The 15,000-nt window shown below is 31.5% G+C and overlaps 1 protein-coding gene across 5 annotated transcripts in view; it reads left to right on the top strand.

The window, feature by feature from the left end:
* The window catches only part of LOC136850822 (putative neural-cadherin 2), a 774,623-nt gene that overhangs the window by 650,366 nt on the left and 109,257 nt on the right, over positions 1-15,000 (top strand). The window lies entirely within an intron of this gene.

The following is a 15,000-nucleotide window of genomic DNA, read 5'->3' as shown; positions in this document are numbered from 1 at the left end:
GATTACAGCATAGCATTCATAGAGGGGAAAATAGACATCTATGGAATTCAGGACATCTGAAGATTATAATCTCTACATTTAAATGAAGGTTTTGTACGTTCGTTCAGATAGAAAGTTAAGTTTCTATTGAAGTCAGTGGTATTGTTCGCAGATCCTATCTTCTTACCAAGACTTTGAATCAGTCTACACTTCTTCCTTTTCTCTTCTGGCAAGCTTCTCTGGAATAAGGAAAATCATTCGGGACGCTTTCCATTGACTTGCTCTTTTTCCAGTCCTGATGAAGCCGCCGAGAGAGGTGGGGAAACGGTCCGTTGACTTAAAAAATTTTTTTTTCAAATAAAAAACAAAACAAACGGAAGGATCTTTACTTTAATCATTTTTCCTTATTCCTGAGAAGCTTGCCAGAGGAGAAAAAGGAGTATGGACTAAATCAGAGCCTTGATAAGAAGATAGTCTGCGAACAATTCCACTGACTAAATAGAAATTGCATAAGAGAGAAAATATTCCCAAACCGCAAAGTTAAATTTATATTTTAAACTGCACCTCACATCCCACATAACAGATAAAAATGAATTGTATCAAACGAGAAATTCATAACAAATGAAATACGTGGAAAGCGCGGGTATGATGACATACATAATTTGTTTTCGGACGAAATTATTGACCGGCCGAAAAACTTTTTTTTTTTTATCGAAAATGTTTCCAATTTCACGGGGCGAGTCATTACAGCCTCTGGACGCGAACGATAAAAAAAATTAATTATCGCTTCGTAATGAGCCAACTTATCCCACAATTTTGAGGAATTTTTCGAAACGCTCCTGGAAAAAAAAATGGAAAACAACATTATGAGCGTTTCTAATTGAAATTTTGGGTCGTTTTCGCCAGACATAAAAAAAAGAAAAATGCGTGGGAACTTCTATTGGTAATGACTGTAAATAAGGAATTTTATTTTCGGCTTTTGATATATTGTTAATCTTTGAGAGCCATCAGATAAAATGTCTGCGATATTAACTCGAGATAATATTGCAAAATGAATACACAGATTTTTAGAGCTAAATTGCTCAGTTGATAGGAATTCAATTCAACATCATCGAACGTTGTAATATAAGTGAAAATAAAGAAAGATTTATTATTAAATTAGCTTCTATCAAATCGAGGTATTATTTCTTAAAGCAGTGACAGGTTAGGATAATTATCGTATAATTACATACTTATGAATGCCAAGAATATATATATATATATATATATATATATATATATATATATATATATATATATATATATATATATATATATATATATATATATATATATATATATATATATATATACTTTATATATATATATATATATATATTTTATTCAAAATATAAATATATATATATATATATATATATATATATATATATATATACATATATACACATATAGATATATGTGTGTGTAATGTTTTTTGCCATCAACTTTATTACTCAGACTAGAACAATATTAATTTTTAATTTCAGAATTAAAAATGAAAAAAATTAAAATTTAATTAATCTTCTGAAATTTTCTGAATAAGGTGAACAAATTTAAGCGTCAAATAACGTTTATTGTCTATTCATGCTTATGACTAGGATATTTTTTTTTACTTAACACCCGATACTAAGCAGGAATCTTAATGCAATACTAACTTATCATACCCATAATTTTTTAGTACACTTTTTTCATGAAATTAATAATTCATTATACATGCTGCTACATACAATTTGATTGTGGTGGATAATGTGAACATAACTGGATATGAAAATTTTTGCTGATATATTTGAATAAATAAATAGATGATATATTTGAATAAATAAAAGATGATATATTTGAATAAATAAAAGATGATATATTTGAATAAGTAAAAGATGATATATTTAGTTAAATAAAATTTTATATATTTGAATAAATAAAAGATGTTATATGTGAATAAATAAAAGGTGATATATATGAATAAATAAAAGATGATATGTTTAAATAAATAAAAGATGATATATTTAGATAAATAAAAGATGATATATTTGAGTAAATAAAAGATGATATAATTGAATAAATAGAAGATGTTATATTTATTTAAATAAATAAAAGTTGATATATTTGAATAAATAAAGATGATATATTTGAATAAATAAAAGCTGATATATTTGAATAAATAAAAGCTGATATATTTGAAGAAATAAAAGAAGATGTATTTGAATAAATACAAGATGATATATTTGAACAAATAAAAGCTTATATAGTTAAATATATAGAAGACTACATATTTGAATCAATAAAAGATGATATATTTGAATAAATAAAAGATGATATATTTGAATAAATAAAAGAAACGTTTGTATTTTTTCCTCAATATTTGAATAACTAAACGATGATATATTTAAATAAATAAAAAGATGATATATTTGAATAAATAAAAGATGGTATATTTGAATAAACAGAAAAGATATATTTGAATAAATAAAAGAAACGTTTGGATATGTTTCTTCAATAACGTTTGCGTTCTCTAACGTTTCTCGGTCTTTCGTCCTAGAATTTTTTTTCTCCTATATCCAGCCATTATAGCCGCCCATTATAGCCCTTTCGAGGTATGTAATTTGTCCCTCCAGAGCCGTGCCCATGACCTGACTTTCTCTGTAAGCGACAGTTTTATTTTATTGGGGGCGTTTGGTAACAAAAGAGAGTCATCTGAAACGTGTACATCTGTATTCCCAAGATTCCATTATGAGACTAATATATAAATCTAAAATAAAATCGTGCGAATTTTATATTCATGTTTTTACAAGCGTTGTAGCTCAGATAATGATGATCTAATTGATATTAGTTTAAAAAAGAGACGAGTTCACTTATCCTATTTATATGGCTGGCTAAAGGCTTAATTGACATTTGCTTGATTGGACTTTTGCAAAATATTTACTGTAACTATTTGCGAATGTTGCAAAACATTTATTCTTTCCTGATTCTAATTAAAAGTGTCCCTAAGTGGGCAAAACATTTATTCTTTCCTGATTCTAATTAAAAGTGTCCCTAACCACTTTTCCCTTCACATTGCCTTGAAGTAAGTTAAATTGCTAGGAAAAAATAATAACAACAATATCGAAAATAGAATTATTAAAAAACAAGTAAAAAATGCACCGGAGCTTCTCCGGCGCAAACAAGTTTCCTGTACATCTTATAATCAAGGCCACCGAAAAAAAGATCTATCTTTCGGTGGTCTCGGTATAATGCTGTATGAGCCGCGGCCCATGAAACTTTAAGCACGGCCCGCTGGCGGCATATCCTATATCGTTGCCAGACGCAAGATTATGGCAAACTTTAACCTTAAATAAAATAAAAACTACTGAGGCTAGATAGCTGCAATATGGCATGTTTGATGATTGGAGGGTGGATGATCAACATACCAATTTGCAGCCCTCTATCTTTTTAAGATCTGAGTCCGACGGATAGACAAAGCCGGCACAATAGTTTTCTTTTCCAGGAAACTAAAAAAAAATAGAGTCCATGGATTCAACAGGCTTGAGACCCCATGAAGAAAGTGTTGCAGAAGGGTCTGCAAAACAGGATGATAGATGAGAAGGAAAGTTAGGTGAAGAAAGAGACGAGAAATGATGGAAGAGAATTACGACAAGGCATTAAAGGAAGGTGAGGGCACGCTGGAAGGGGGTAGGGTGTTGGTTGGTCTGAGAGTGGAGGGAGGGGGGGGGGACTGAGTACGAGAGACGAAGATGGAGAATGAGTCACGGAAGGAAGAGGTCATTTCTTTTCACATTTTTTTGTTTTTATAATGAAGGAGAGGTCATTTCTTTCCACACTCTTGTAATGAAGTGGTCATTTCTTTTCTCTTTTTTTCTAATGGAGAGGTCATTTCTTGTCACATTTATGTAATAAAGTGGTCATTTCTTTTCACATTTTTTCTAATGGAGAGGTCATTTGTCACATTTATGTAATGGTGAGATCATTTCTTTTCACATGTTGTATAATGAAGAAGAGGTCATTTCTTTTCACACTTACGTAATGAAGTGGTCATTTCTTTTCTTCACTTATGCAATGAAGAGGTCATTTCTTTTCAAATTTTTATAATGAAAAGGGCATTTTTCACATTCATATAATGAGGTCATTTCTTTTCTTCACTCATATAATGAAGAGGACATTTTTCACATTCGTATAATGAGGTCATTTCTTTTCTTCACTTATATAATGAAGTCATTTCTTTTCTTCACTTATATAATGAGGTCATTTCTTTCCGCATTTGTAGTTCACCTCTTAACGCGTGTGTTGTGTGATGCTTATCAGCCCACAGAAGCTATTGTGTCTATAATATAGATATAAGACTATTAGGCCTACAGCTTGCAAAGTAACCTTCGTGAGGACAGATAGATATATGAGAGAGAGAAGAACATGAGAGAATAACCAATCAATCAGTTATAAATAAAACGTCCAGGCATTGCTCTTGGTAGTAAGAACTGTTACGTAGTGTACAATGATGTACATTTATATGTATACAAAAAGTGCAGTAGACTTTTGTAGCTGAAATTGACCAAGTGTTGTAGCCTGCTAGGTCTCTAATAACCTCTTATTGGTAACTGTGAATGTTATAATCAACACTAATTGGCTGCCTTACTGATCATTACCTGAAATCATTTTAAAAAAATTCCAAATAAAGCAAACACGACTATCATCTTTAATTATGGGGGAAACGCATCACTTTAAGTTAATTTTGTAAGCAAGTGAATTAAATCACGCTAAAAGAAGCCCCATTTAATTGTGGCATGACATGAGAAGTGAATCATAAATCTCTCTCTCTCTCTCTCTCTCTCTCTCTCTCTCTCTCTCTCTCTCTCTCTCAAACAAACAAACAAACAAACTCTCTCTTCTTTTCTCAAAAAAATCTCTTATATGGGACGAAGTAAATCACTCTCTCTCTCTCTCTCTCTCTCTCTCTCTCTCTCTCTCTCTCTCTCTCTCTCTCTCTCTCTCTCTCTCTCTCTCTCTCTCAAACAAGATCACTTATTATGGCATGGGACGAAGTGAATCATAACTCTCTCTCTCTCTCTCAAAAAAAAAAAAATTACGTTTGGTATGGGACGAAGTAAATCAACTCTCTCTCTCTCTCTCTCTCTCTCTCTCTCTCTCTCTCTCTCTCTCTCTCTCTCTCTCTCTCTCTCTCTCTCTCTCTCAGTATGCATGCCACAGGAATCAACATTTAAAGGTGGGCTGGAGGCGAATCCCAATTGACGTCCCTTTGATTGACCAACCTTCAAACAAAGCTTTTAAACGGACCGACCTTCCGGTTGAACAGAAGATGCGAAAGGTCCTGTTAAGGACCTGTAAATTTCATGCGTGGTTGCATCAAACGGTTATATTGTATTATATTTTTTGCACACATGATATATATATATATATATATATATATATATATATATATATATATATATATATATATATATATATATATATATATATATATATATATATATATATATATATTATATATATATATATATATAAATATATATATACATATATAATATATATATATATACACATATATATTTATCATATCATCAGTAGCATCTAATTATGGATTGTAAAACCTTCTGCATTTCGTTATCAATGGCTTGATCATATTCTCTACCGTGTATGATGCTAAACAAGTATGAATTATGATTAATAAATCATTTTTTATACGTCTCATGACGACAGCGAGAAACCTTTGAAACCAAAAAAAAAAAAAAAGAAGTATTTAAGTGAATATGCTGGAAGTGAAAGCACCAAAGGAAAGTTTCAAAAGAAAGAAAGAAAGCAGAACAACAAAAACAACAACAACAAAGTCAAGTTTCTCATTCCGGGACAAAGGTCGACAAACATCGACAGAGAAAAGAGATCGTATACATCCCCCCTCCCCCCAACCCCACACTCTCACCCCCTGGAGTCGCGACATGTTTTTGGGGGAGGGCAAACAGCCCCCTTTGGGAAGCGGTTTCACGTAACATAACATTGCCAGAATAGAAACCAGATTGACGCCTTCAAACGTCAATTCTTCTTCGTCCTCAGGCATTCAGGATATTCACCTCTGATTTTTTTTTCTTTTTTAATCCTTCTTTTTAAACCGAAGTCTTTGATGAACCTTGAAAAGAAAGGAGAGATATTCTGTGCTTGGTAGAAGGGCAGAGTTTGTGACGGACCTGTGTATGTTTGATTGATTTGGTAATGAGAGTTTTTTTTTTTTTTTTTTTTTAAATGACGACGTGAAATATAATCCTTCCCCAGTTGTTTTTTATTTACGAAAAATCTAAATCCTTTTGTTTTGTGTTCATAAAAAAATGTCAATCCGCATGGAAATATTTCCCACATGACTCAAATTTATATTTTTTTTTTCACCATAAAAGAAAGCTGACACTAAATAAATATTAATCTATCACAAAAATACTATACATGACACAGATGTGAGGTTCATATATATATATATATATATATATAATATATATATATACATATATATACATTATATACATATATATACCTATGCACACACACACATATATTCATATATACACCAAGTACTTTATGCAAGATAAAAATGCTTCAAGACCTTTTTTTTCATTGTCCTAAATTATTTTGATGAATAAACGAGTGAATGACATTTAAGCTAAGTTATTTCATAGTCCTGTGTATCATCAATATATATATATATATATATATATATATATATATATATATATATATATATATATATATATATATAATATATAATTTTTTTATTGTGGTTGTCGACCATATTATTAATAAATTATACCATAACACATGCAGTGCATGTACAAGCACACCCCTCCGGGTTATCTGCTTGCTAGTCCATTATTGTAAACAAGTTCATTTCCATGCAGTTGAGAAATAGTTTGTCGCCCCCTGCTTTTCAGGATATATATTTTAACTCGATGAATTATTATTAATGCATTCCTCAGCATATGTCATTAACGCGTTCTTCGGGGAATATTATCGAGGAAACAGGGAATTTCATGTATAATAATCATTGGATAATAAGTGCATTTCCTCCAAAGATGATTTGGAATTAGAGTCTCTGCATTAGAGATGATTTCCAAGCTTACCTAGACGAGGCCAGTTTTATTTAGGCGACTTTGCTGTTATGAGTAAGTCCTGAACTCATGTTTAAACATTAGGGGATGAATAATTAAGCTTCTGATGTGTGATATTGTCATAAGGACTTTGTATGATCTCTGCAAAGTACAATTTGCGAGTTGAATATTCAAAAATTTATTCTAACTTGGGGTAACTTCAAAGAGGTACTTGCGTACAAACAAGTAAAAAATGTGCCGAAGAAAGTTTTCTGTACAGCGTAGAACGCTGTATGAAACTCCCAGCCACAGCTCGGTGGTGGCCTGTGTTGTTGGCTCCTAAATAGTTGCCAGACACACGATCAAGGCTAACTTTAACCTTAAATGAAATAAAAAGTACTGACGCTAGATGGCTGCAATTTGATCTGTTTGATGATTGGAGGGTGGATGATCAACATACCAATTTGCAGCCCTCTAGCCTCAGCAGTTTTTGAGATCTGAGGACGAACAGACAAATAGCCATCTTAGTAGTTTTCTTTTACAGAAAACTAGAAAGTATTTCGCACAAGACTTCTGACATCTAGTACGCATTTATGACTGATGACTCGTCCCAAGTAGCTTCGGAAAACCCTCTTCATTATAGATAATGTGCCCTTTCCCACACATACACGCGCAGAAACACACACAAAATTCAATGATTGTTGAAGAATTTTATACGTAGTATCTTCAGTGTAGTAGCATATGTTAGTCACATACCATACCTATAAACTTGTAAATGAAAGTTACGTAAAAAAAACTTTTAGTTATGAGAAATAAGTCATAATGCATCTCATTATAAATGATGAAACAATAATGTAATGTCAGATCTTTCTTGCACTTTATTTCATGAGATTACATTACATTGGTTGAGTTCCATCAAAGATATTTGGCAGACCCTTTAGAATATATTCGATAATTATTCCAACATCAAAATCATATACATATATATATATATATATATATATATATATATATATATATATATATATATATATATATATATATATATATATATACATCACAAATCCATTAATTAAAGTATAAGTTAAACTAAAATCACTCTCAGTAAAAACATCAGTCTAAACAAAAAATTATAAGTTAAACTAAAATCATTCTCCCCAGAAACACAAGTTTAAACAAACAGAACAAAACTAAGACATTAAGGATAGCAATACCTTTGAATGGAAGCAGTTCAATCTTTATTTTTCTCGAGCGAAATATCAAGGGTCTCTGTGTTTGTTGTTTATTTGTTTAATCATTTTTGGAATTCCTTTCATATTTGAATAAAAGGCAACAGAGAAAGATCACAATTTTTCCACGTTTTAATTTTCAATACACTTTTGGCCTGAAATTCTGAAAGGAATTTTCTGTTTTTTTTTATTGTGATCTCCGAACAGTTCTGTTTCTTTGAGAATTTTCTTTTGCTCTTCATACGAACTTTCGTAAAAATTCTGACAGGACGGAATTTATTCATGTTACTAGAATTGATCAAATGAATCTGTGGTAAAAACTCTGACAGGACAGAACTTATTCACGTTACTAGAATTGATAAAATGAATCTGTAGTAAAACTTCTGGCATGACACATTTTATTCATGTTACTAGAATTGATCCAATGAATCTGTAGTAAAAATTTTGACAGGACACAATTTATTCATGTTACTAGAATTGATAAAATGAATCTGTGGTAAAAATTTTGACAGGACACAATTTATTTATGTTACCAAATTTGATAAAATGAATCTGCTCACACTGGAAGACATGAGTCACGACCTCAAAAAATACCGTTATTGAAAATGAAATGAAACGGAATTATACCAATAGTAAATCAATACATATATAAAAGACAGTCTCGTAAAAGAAGGTACCGACTTGTGATACACAATGGCGGTATTTTTACATAACAGCAAACGTGCCTAAACAATGGCACTCCAGAATTAGAAAATAACAGCGAACCTATCAAAACCATGGCACTCCAAAAATAGAAAATAACAACAAACCTACCAAAACCATGGCACTCCAAAAATAGAAAATAACACCAAACACCTAAACCATGGCACTCCAAAAATAGAAAATAACAACAAACCTACCAAAACCATGGCACTCCAAAAATAGAAAATTACAGCGAACCTACCAAAACCATGGCACTCCAAAAATAGAAAAAATAAGTTTGTCATCATTCTCAACATTTCAGAAGGCATGGCTTCGTGACACTGAATCCCGAAGCCACTACAAACTGAAGGAACCTTTTGAGAAAAAAAAAAAAACACCACTTCTCTTAAGAGAGGCAGTTTCTGAACAAAAATATACATAAAAAAAAGAAGGAATGACGCATGAACTCTGACTAATTTTTAACATCATTTTTATATTTCGTAAAAGAGGAATGAGTTCGGAATTCGTGGTTGATGAAAATTCGTTTTGGCGTGTTGGTGATTCGCACTACTCGTCTCTCTTTTAGAACTAGAGCGAATTTGCAGTCATGTGAGAAGTTCCCAAAATTCGCTGTGGGTTTTGACATTTCATTATAATATCTGCGTTCTTCTTTGTGTTTATGTATGTTACAAGATCATGCATGTTTTTAGATTCAATTTTATTTTTAAAGAAAAATTCCCTGTCAGTGTTGTTAGCTATGAAAAATTCAATATCCCTCCAAAACTCGCTGTGGGTATTTATATTAAATTAAATATCTGTACATTCTCCTGTGTGTTTTTATATCGTGTAAGATCTTGTATAGTCTTAGATTCTATTTTATTTATAAAAAAAATGACTTGAAAGAGTTCTTAGCTTAAAAAAAAAAATCAGTATCCCTCCAAAACTCACTGTGGGTTTTTATATTACATTAAATATCTGTACATTCTCCTGTGTGGTTTTATATCGTGTAAGTCGTGTATAGTTTTAGATTCCATTTTATTTATAAAGAAAAATGACTTAGAAGTGTTACTGGCTAAAAAAAAATTCAATATCCCTCCAAAACATTCTGTGGGTTTTTATTCTCCTGTGTTTTTTATATGGTATAAGATCAGATATATTTAGAGATTCCTTTTTATATGTAAAGAAAAATTACCTGTCACTGTTCATAGCTAAAGAAAACAATTTCAATATTCCTCCAAAACTCGCTCTGTGTTTTCGTATTAAATTAAATACCTGTTCATTCGTCTGTGTGTTTTTATGTCATATGAGACAGTGTATATTTTTAGATCCTTGTTTACCTCTAAGAAAAATGACTTTTAAGTAAGTCCTTTTAGCTAAAAAAAAAGTCCAAACTTTCTTAATCTATTACAAACGAAGTTAATAATCGCAGTTCTTAAAAGTGATTGAAACATTTCCTAATTGTCGTTATTTATATAATACTTGTAATTACGCATTGTTAAGTGGATGTAACAACCCTCGGTATAATTAGCATCAATTCATATTCTCCTCGTTATTTAATATTTATTATTCATTATTCATTCTTATTTCATCATTCGTTAATAGATTAAGTGATGAATTGTGCTTCGGAAATATTTGATGGTTTCTTGAAATATTATTGGTCATTATTATTATTATTATATTATTGGTCATTATTATTATCATTTTTCCCCTGTTCGTTCCCCCTGAATGAAGAAGATGGTTCTGGTTGAAAGTTGTTCGTTTTTATCTTTATTGCAAAATAAGATTTAAGACCAATCGTAAAACAAAGGAACAGTGAGAAATTCCCCATGGTCAATCGGGACCCCCAAAATAATATATAAGATATATATAAATATATATATATATATATATATATATATATATATATATATATATATATATATATATATATATATATATATATATATATATATATATATATATATATATATATATATATATATATATATATATATTATATTCAAATTAAATGTAATTTGACATCGACGAGAGACGAAAATTATCTGATCTAATTTAATTATGCCCATTTTTTCATGCAACACTTATATGCCTTTTGAGTTCAACACTTATTTTATTCCCTTTTTGAATTCAACACTTATATTGTATTCCCTTTTGAATTCACCACGTATATTGTATGCCCTTTTCAAATTCAACACTTATATGCCATTTATGAATTCAGCACTTATATATCTTTTTGAATTCATCACTTATTTGCCCTTTCTGAGTCCAAGACTTTTATACCCTTTTTGAATCCAACACTTATATGCCTTTTTCTCTAAGTTCAACACTTATTGTAAATGCCTTTTTTTATTCAAAACATATGCCATTTTTTAATTAAACAGCTATATTTTATGGCATTTTTTAATATAACAGTTATGTTATTTGCCATTTTTTAATTCAACACTTATATGCTCTTTATGAATTCAACACTTATATGCCCTTTTTTAAATTCAACACTTATATTATATGCCATTTTTAAATTCAACACTTATGCCCTTTTTGAAATCAACACATTATATACCCTTTTTTTAAGTTTAACACTTACATTATATGCCTGTTTTGAATTTAAAAATCATGTTATATGTCATTTTTTAATTCAACACATTATATGCCCATTTTGAATTCGACACATACATTATAAGCTTTCAACTTATATATTATATATATATATATATATATATATATATATATATATATATATATATATATATATATATATATATATATATATATATATATATATATATATATATATATATACACACACACATACAGTATATATAAAACTGAGAGACAGATTTGCAACTGGTGGCATTACATAAGACCTTGACCTTGAAATGTTGGATTTCCAAGGCGCGACTCAAGTTTCGCCATAAATCCAGATAAACAGAGAGGCGAAAGAGAAAGATGTCGGGTGTCCATCTTAAATGATAAACTCCCCTGATAAAAACTCTCCGAGTTTTATCTTGATAAAACGCCGGCTTGGAGAACTGAAACGCGTTTATTTACCACTCCGTTTACCAATTTAAAATAAAATGTGGAATGTAAAATAAAAGATGTGTAAATAAATGTAAAACCGATGTAGGTGAGATGATACAACGATTTTCGGGCACGGGAAACCCTTCCCCTTAAGTGTAGGGTATCACACCCCTTCCCCCCATTCCTCTAAGGAAATATTATAGGTCTCTTTTCCTGAAACATTTGTGGGAAATAATATGTTTTCTTAGTTTTATATCTTCCAAAGTGCACTGCCCTAAAATGGAAAACTGCAGTATCTGCAAAATTGTCGAAATTGAGATATGCCACCTACTGGGCTCGCGAAGCACTAATACACAAGTTACTGCAGTTTCAGAATGATTCTTCAATGCTTTGCCACGAGTATTTAGTGAGTCCCATTTGCAGTATCTGCAAAATCAGTGATGAGGCCAGGGAAAACTGCCGTATGTACCATTTTTCTCAGATTTGTATTTTTGCAGATAGTGCAGTCTTCCATTTTAGGGCAGTCTAGTCCTTGGGTGTCATTCACGAAACCTGCCTTCAACTGAATATTTGTGAAAAATACATAATTTTTTTTGTGTGTTACAATTATCTCAAAGAGACATGCGCGCTTATTAAACAAAGTTATCAATTACTTAGTAGCAGGACATTGGCCGTTTAGTTAATTAAACTAATTTAGTGGCAAGTAGAAACGTATAACAAAACTTTAGTTACATTTTCACTTTCCGTCCATATTTTACTATTTTTTTTCATCTTCTTATATATAACTTTACCTTCTCCTCCTCCTCTTGCCTCCCTTTCCTTTCTCTCCAGTTTTATCGAACCGTCATTCTCTAGTTTTATTACCTCTTCCTTGATCACTCACCGTTCATTTTCACACTTTGTAAATTTCGCCTTTTTTTTTTTTACCATACCTATATCTTTTTCCTTTATGATATTCATCCTTTCTCATAAACGTCTCTCAATTATAGTTATGGGTTCAATCTTCAATCTTTCCTCTTTACTAAAACGAGTCTGTTTTCATATGCAGTATGTGTACAGTATGTATAGAAAGCATATGTGAATAGATATGATCATACAGCATAAGTATGTATATATATATATATATATATATATATATATATATATATATATATATATATATATATATATATATATATATGTTTCGATGGTTATCTTTTAAAACTACTTTTAAAGTTATTTATTCATTTATTCATTTTTTAAGTTTCCTCTATTTAATTTATTACGGCGTCAGTAACCTAGATATTGTGACGCCAGTTTTAGTAGCTATAATCAACCAATCAATCACTTGGTCCTCAACCAGACATAACTCTAACCATCCAACTTACGACAACTCTATAGTAACCTTCCTCTTCTTTTCCCTTCTAGGTCACCAACTTGTAAATTTTCAGACGTTTTTCCTCACCATTTTCTCATTGTAATGCATACGTTTACTATGTTCCTTAGAAGCCGCCTACAGCCAACCGTCGACCTCCTCCCAGAACACATTCCTACACAAGACTCTCACCATTTCCATTATTCCTTCCATGGATTCCCAGATTACCAACTGCACCATTCCTTCCATTTTCACCTCCCTTTTGCTTTTAAATCTGTAAAGCAATGGAGTCCTTTCGCGTTGTTCGTGCCCAGGCAAGCGCGCACTCAAAGCTTCGTTGGTACTCTCTCTCTCTCTCTCTCTCTCTCTCTCTCTCTCTCTCTCTCTCTCTCTCTCTAGTTTTCTGTAAAAGAAAACTGTTGTGCCGGCTTTGTCTGTCCGTCCGCTCTCAGATCTTAAAAACTACTGAGGCTAGAGGGCTGCAAATTGGTATGTTGTTCATCCACCCTCCAGTCGTCAAACATACCAAATAGCAACCCCCTAGCCTCAGTAGTTATTTTTTTATTTTATTTTGGTTAAGGCAACGATATAGGGCAGGCCACCACCGTCCAGTAGTTAAAGTTTCATGGGCCGCGGCTCATACAGCATTATACATAGACCACCTTGATTATACGCTGTAGCGGCTGTACAGAAAACTCGATTGTGCCGAAGAAGCTTCGGCGCATTTTTTACTTATTTACTTATAACATTTGCTTTCTGTAAGTGCGTACTCAAAGTTTCCTTAAAACATTTTTTGACTCACTTTTTTGAGCATTCAAAGTTTGACTCATATAGGCTTCCCAATTTATCTAATGAATCCATGAAACTATGGTCTTTTTTGGGGGGGCCACGCTTTGTTATAAGTACCAGCAAACGCATGAAATACCCTTTTTAATATCCAAAAAACAAAAAACAAAGAAAAATACTTAAACGACACAGCATTGATAAATTAAGATGAACGCGCCTATTAACGGATAAACGTGGACGCAAATTGATGAGAATGAACGTAATTTTGGAGAATCATTTCGCTCAGCTTGTCGACGAGGAATTGAAAAACGGAGACGAAAAATTAAGGGAACCAAGGTAATTTTGGAGAGACTTTTCGTTCGGTTTGTGGATGAGGGAAAAGTTCACCTGAGGGAGTGTGCATAATTGCCGACAAAAAGAGGATAATTGACGGATGATTGGTAAAATATCGTCTGAAGAGTGTAATAATTTGTTGTTAGCGTACGCCATTTTTCGTAATCCGGATGGGGTTGAGAGGAGGTAAAAGAAAGTTATTATTCAAATGCTTATGAAGAAAATGAAAATGGAAGAAGATAAAAATGGAAAAAGTATCAAAGAACGTTGAAATAACTATAAAGTTATTAAAATGCGTATGAAGAAAATGAAAGTGTAAAAGTATAGTGAATTGATGTTATCACTATACAAGATGATGCTACGTTGCAGTAATGATGGTGAATCAATTGTATGATTAGGGTGTGTATAGTGAAAGATATTGAAGGAATGAGAAAAGGAATTGTACTCTATTAGCAAGATTGATAAGAAAGACTGATGTTTTTGCAAATGCATGATGAGCTGTTGA

The sequence above is a fragment of the Macrobrachium rosenbergii genome, chromosome 22 (genome assembly GCF_040412425.1).
Source record: "Macrobrachium rosenbergii isolate ZJJX-2024 chromosome 22, ASM4041242v1, whole genome shotgun sequence".
In the NCBI taxonomy this organism is placed as follows: domain Eukaryota; kingdom Metazoa; phylum Arthropoda; class Malacostraca; order Decapoda; family Palaemonidae; genus Macrobrachium; species Macrobrachium rosenbergii.
The sequence above is the reverse complement of the archived record's forward strand: the minus strand, read 5'-3'. Positions and strand labels throughout refer to the sequence as shown.